A 6,566-nucleotide genomic window follows, 5' to 3' on the forward strand; every position below is an offset into this window, starting at 1 on the left:
CATTCTTATAACAGCAACATATATATATTGTCATATGATTTCTTATGCTAAAGTAACAATTTATTCACAATGTCAAGTATGAATCAGAAACTTCATTGAAAACTAACAAACTATAATCCCAGTCAATGAAGCAATTGCAATTTATCATAACATCGGAAAGAGTCAATATAAGAGCTTTTCAGCAAGTCCGCATACTCAACCATCATTTAGTCTTTCACAATTGCTAACACTCACGCAATACTTATGGGTATGGAGTTTTAATCGGACACAGAGAAAGATAGGGGCTTATAGTGTTGCCTCCCAACCTTTTACCTCAAGGGTAATGCCAACAATAATAGTTTATGATAACTTACATCCAATTGGATATATATATATATAAGGTCACGCTATTCGTCACCATGGGGTGAGGAATTCTTATTCCTCACCCAGCCACCCCACGGCCAGAACTTAAAAACGTAAGAAATAAAAACACCCGATGTAAGATTACAACAGGGAGAAAGGAACGTACTATGGAGCACTGTCGTAAGAAGCAAGGCTCGTGAGGTAAATTTTCCTCGCGCATGCAAATTCAGTTACGACACATGCAGTGTTCGGAGACTGAACCACTGCTGAAAGAAATAATAGGTTCGCGAGGTAAATTTACCTCGCAGGCTATACTACCTCTATCTGCACGAGCTCCATGCATCGCAAGACCCTTTCTATCCGCATCTGATCATCTTCTTTAAAAAGATATTTTCTGCTTCATGAAAAACAACTAGATAGTGATTCATACTCTCTCCATTTCCTCTATTTTAATCTAGACCTGTTCATTAGGCGCCAAGGATTTGATGTAGTTAATTCTCATTTGGAAATTTATTTGGAGGTACCATTTATGGAATTGCATCCTTGATTATTCAAATGTTTCTTCCTCGACTAGTGACTGAAATTTCCAATAACCTCACATTGACTTCTTTAGTATATATGGAGTAGTTTTACCTCAAAGGGCCTATCGCTGAACTATATTGAAATAGAGGGAATAATTTATAGATAATCTCTAAGAAACATGGAGCTAGTATTTACAGGGTCAGCTCTTGAGAAAAACAGAACTGGAACTCTACTCATGACCTCAGAGCTGATTACACAACACTCCAGAGAGAACTCCAATACAGTCCGAGTAGGGAGAAAGGAACAAAAATATGATTCAGAAAGAAGACAACCCGCCTACAGCTCTCCTAGATTGAAACTCCTCTCAGCATAACTGTGCTATCAAAGATCTTTGTGTTTTTCCATATTTTCAAATGTATTAATATCAGTCTACTGTTATCAGGGTACTTATAGATGAGCGACCTACAGTGTAAAAACTGATTAGTATAGGAAGTAAGTGTGCAACTATTCTGGCATTACGCATCATTTATCAAAAATATGTTCTCTTTTAGTCTTTCAGATACCTTTATAGAGGCTCAAATTATGAATGCTACGAACGAAAATAACAGCACGTGATTCAAGGTATAAACAATATGTTCTCTGGCATGTACCACCTGCTGTAGTAGTGTAGATTGTAGAAAATGAGCAGATAGTAGTAGTACAATTTAGTTTCTTTCAAAAATATTTTGGTTTCAGACCAACAAATCAATTATTTTTTGCGGAAGAATGGCTTGATCTAAAAACACAGGGTGCTAGGAGCTTGGTGAATAGGGGGTGCTATATCTAAAATGCGGAGAATAAAACGGAACATGTGGTAAGATAAGACTTAGTGAATCATTACTGTTGAAATAAAGAAGCTACAAAATTCTTAGATATAGGTCAGAATGTTACTGTAAAAAGATAGTAGATTAAGGCAAGTAGATTCAAAGAAAATGTTTTGATCAAACTAAATATAAAGCTTCTCCCATTAGGTGGATTGATGATATTTACTTAAATCAGAATTATCTTAGAGGATTCATCCAAATACTAGAAGAACTTGTGATAGGGTGATTAATCACATAAAGCCTATATGCACATGGATAGAAGTATGCTCCAGACTGCAATATAGCAAATTCAATCTCCATACTCTCATAGAACTAATGATACATGTACTACTTTCTAGAATAGAGTTTAGGCATGTACAATAACCAATCAAGTTTCTTTTTGAAAGACACCAATCAAAGTTCTGGAGGTGTTGGACATCTGGTCGAAGCCTGACTACTTTGTTCTCTACGACCTGTTGAACAACAACGTTAGATGGAAGAGTTTTCCTACAGAAGTCACACTTTTACGAAGTGTGTACAAAGCTAAATGACATATAAGATGTGCGAGTATAGTAGCGGCATTTATCTAATTGACCTTTAACTTGCCTTCGATCAGTCCAAACCAATGGTATGGCATGGTACTAGTAGTGCACTACTAAACAACCTACAATCAATAGAGCCATAGATTTTTTTCCTATAAAACCAATAAGAAGTGCATGTTTTAAGGAGAAAAACACTTCTCTCCCGGACAGAAAAAGAGCGAAGCTCAGCTTCTGCCTCTCCTTTCTGTGATAATTTTAATTAGACCTATATGACCAATAGTCCTTGCACACTCATCATTACCATTATGAGAAGTTCAATCCTTATTGTTAGTGTATGTTCTTCAACACAATAGCTTGGGTTAAACTAGGTAATTGTTTTTACTGAATCAAGAACAGTATTCTGAACGTACTTTATTTTACTCTCACAATCCAGGAATTTTTTAGACAATTGATCAAATACATTGTCAAGGAGGACCTAAAAATAATATGAATGAACTTGCTCAGTAAAATGGCAAGGATTGCATCTTACTGGGTATGCTTTTCTTCTTCCAGAATACATATGCACACTTGCAGGGTGCAAAACTTCACTTGTCTGAATGGAAAACACCTCCAGCAGATTATTGCACTTGAAATGAAAATAGCGAGAAGAGGTTCATTCATTGCTTCTATGGTACGACTAGCAGCTCCTGAAACACATAATCATGCATCTTCATTCTGAAGCACATAATCATGCATCTTCATTCTGAAACACGTAATCATCCAAGGAGTAGCTGTTAGTCACACAAATGCCAGTGTAACCTCAAGTTCATTGGATGTCATTCTGAATAAAGAAAATAGGAGCGTGCCCAGCTATATCGTTATGTCCAGTGTGTATCAACAGATCAAAAGTAGCAATAAATAGGTACTTAACCATTCATTACTCGACTGAAGCACAATGTAAAAAAATGATAACCAAACCTGAAAAAGTTCAGTGTACTGCAGGTGAATGCAGTGCTTTCATAGAGTTGACAAAGAGCTCCAAATGCACCATGAATTGGAAATAGAAAACGTGATCCTGCATCCTAATTTTTTTTGTAGTTGCTACCATGTCTCACTAGTGTTCTGGACTGCACCTAGAGAAAAGTTCTGAAGCCTTCCACAGATACCTTCAACAACTTCCGGTCAAAGTGAAAATCCATAATTTTATGACGACGATTAAAGTTTAAGAAAAGTCACATTTGTGTCCTTTATCAATATGAGGTAACCTAAAGGTTCAAATTTTGATCAATTCAAGGTATGATCAGCCCCAATAGCGGTGTTTCGACTACCTGAACTAACAAAACATTATACTCACTATCAGCAAGGCAATGATATTGTGCATTGAGATCACAGTTACTTGGGCTTAAATGATTTGTGCTTCTTATTGGGGTGCCACCCTTCCCGGTTTCATACTATGCCTTCTTGTGCAACAGAGCAGATTCACAATGACTGGATGGTCAACCTAATACAGTAGCAGCACCCCAATTTGATTCTAAGTTTAAATGGCCAGACATGGTACTTTTCAGTAGCAGGGGACAGTCCAATTCATCCAAAATAGTGGAGCTCCAAGGAAAAAAGATGGAGTTTATTCATAATAAAGAAGAAACATGGCTATTTATTAGAACATGCAACATATGGGGACTCTAAACGGAGGATTCATCAGACACAAACCGCCGAATGTAAACTATTTATTGAAAATAGGAGCTTAGTAGGAGGACTGGGAGCATCTGTAGGCTAGATCTAAAGAGAAGCTCTTGATTTGTCCCCAACATCAAATCCGGTGAAGGCCCGTACTAAAATTTGTGCAGCCAAATTGAAACGAGTAAAACTTCATGTATGGATGCAACAACCTGCGCCGAATCTGAGAAAGGCCAAAACCTAGCACCATAGCAGCCGCCGCATCTGGCAAGTCAATACGCCTAAGTTACATAGGGAAAGTAGAATTCTAGATTGGGAGAAAAGGGAGGAGAAATACATGGGCATAAATCTTGGCAATGCATCAGAGTGTCGAGAGCTCACCGTGACGCCGTCGTAGACCGCTATTGCCGGCGCAGAGCGGTGCAGCCCCGCATCACTGCCTCGAGGAACCCAGAGAGTTCACCACACAGCCGAGGCCACCACTGCCACCGAGCAGCACGGGCTGAAACTTCAACGCCATCACCAACCATGGCGCCGCCCAAGACCTAGGCAGCTGCCCCACCTACCCATGGCGCCGCCGTGCGCCGCCGATACGGTTCGCCACTCTTCTTCTTTAAAAAAACAAAAATTGTTTGCAACAGTTTAGAAAAGGACGGGGAGGTGGGGCTATGTTCGAGTCAATGCTTGAAACGTAAAATTACTTCAACCTCAATATAATTTTCTAGTGAGGGACAGTGGGCTAGCTTTTCCCCAATCGCAAAATGGTGCCTTGGCTGGAGGCATGGTCTGCCTCGGTCGATTGACCGGGGTGAAGAATTATTTATTCTTCACCCTGGGTTATTAATAGAGTTTCTATATATATATATATATATATATATATATATATATATATATATATATATATATATATATATCAGGATCTTTCCAACACAATGTGCTTGCCAAAGGATAAAGTATAAAAAGGAAAGGTGAAGATCACCACGACTCTTGCATAAGACATAAGATAAAAATAAAAGATATGCCCTTCGCAAAGGGAAGCAGAGGTTGTCATGTGCTTTTACGGTTGGATGCACAAAATCTTAATGCGAAAGAACGTCACTTTATATTGCCACTTGTGATAGGGACCTTTATTATGAAGTCCGTCGCTTTTATTGCTTCCATATCACAAGATCGTATAAAGCTTATTTTCTTCACACTAATAGATTATACATATTTAGAGAGCAATTTTTATTGCATGCAACAGTGACAACTTACTTGAAGGATCTTACTCAATCCATAGGTAGATATGGTGGACTCTCATGGCAAAACCGGGTTTAGGGTTATTCTGAAGCACAAGTAGTATATCTACTTGGTGCAAAGAATTTGGTTAGCATGAGGGGGAAAGGCAAGCCCAACATGTTGGATGATCCATCACAATACACTTTATTTCGGATATAAGGAAACATAACCCATTACGTTGTCTTCCTTGTCCAACAACAACTTTTTAGCATGTCATATTTTAATGAGTGCTCACAAGCATAAAATATGTCCAAGATAGTATATTTATATGTGAGAACCTCGCTTTCTTTATTACTTCCTATTAATTGCAACGATGACCAAAACTATGTTTGTCAACTCTCAAAAAAAATTATTCATCATACTCTTTATATGTGAAGTCATTACTCTCCATAAGATCAATATGATCTCTTTATTTCTCTTTTATTCTTTCTCTTTTTTTCTCAAGATCATAGAAAGATAACCAAGCCCTTGACTTAAAACTAATCTTTATTATATATAGCTCACGTACTCGATTACATAGAAGGATCATAAAGCAAAACTCAAAACTAAATCACACAAAAACTTTATTCTACTAGATCAAGATATTACCAAAATGATCAAACTAAGAAAAGCGGTAACGATAGTAGTGTGTTGGTGATACGATACCGGGGCACCTCCCCCAAGCTTGGCAGTTGCCAAGGGGAGTGCCCATACCCGATACTCAAATCGCCTTTGGCGGTAGTGATGATGGAGTTATTGATGATGTAGGCTTGTCGCCCATCTTCCAAGGCATAGGCTCACCATCATAGAAGGATGATCGAGTCTTTGGGATCCTCAAGTCTGTAGCCAAACTTATCCTCTTGAATCTATATTCATACTCACAGTTTTAGTTTTGCAGGTCATAGATCTGGGCTTGGAGGTGCTCGATTTTCTCGTGAAGCTTGAAGATGGTCTCCCCAATGTTCTTGGCATCTAGTTTGTGATTGTTGGTGAACTCCGTGATCATCATGTGGTTGGCATCGAGTCCGCGTTCCACCATCCCCTGTCACTTGAAAACTTGTTGCTCCATTGCTTCGAGTCTTGTCTCCACGCTTCCAGTCCTCCTTGGTCCCTCAACATCGCGGATCTGCAGCACCCCCTCACTCAACTCAATGGTTTGAGGGTGTTGCAGCACCTCCGCGAGGTAGGGGTTGATGACCCTCTCGAAAAACTTGTCCTTGGGGGCGCTTGAAGACGTCATGGTGATCTAGATCTGTCAGAAAAACAGCTCGAAACAAAAACAGAAGATATTTGCGTGGTACGGTGGTCAAAACCTTCGGGATATTATATAATGAATTTTTACCGACCAAAAGAAGTATCGGGCAAGAAAACGGTGTCCGGAGGACACATTATGTGCCCACGAGGC

General features: G+C 39.0%; 1 long non-coding RNA gene across 1 annotated transcript; it reads right to left on the reverse strand.

Moving 5' to 3' along the window:
* Nucleotides 1–2,649: 2,649 nt before the first annotated feature.
* Nucleotides 2,650–4,442, reverse strand: LOC119328565. Its single transcript, XR_005159033.1, has 2 exons — nucleotides 4,286–4,442; nucleotides 2,650–2,990 (listed from the first exon to the last, which is right to left on the reverse strand). It is a non-coding gene; the product is annotated as an uncharacterized LOC119328565 (long non-coding RNA).
* Nucleotides 4,443–6,566: the final 2,124 nt, after the last annotated feature.

Source organism: Triticum dicoccoides, chromosome 7A (genome assembly GCF_002162155.2).
Source record: "Triticum dicoccoides isolate Atlit2015 ecotype Zavitan chromosome 7A, WEW_v2.0, whole genome shotgun sequence".
NCBI lineage: Eukaryota > Viridiplantae > Streptophyta > Magnoliopsida > Poales > Poaceae > Triticum > Triticum dicoccoides.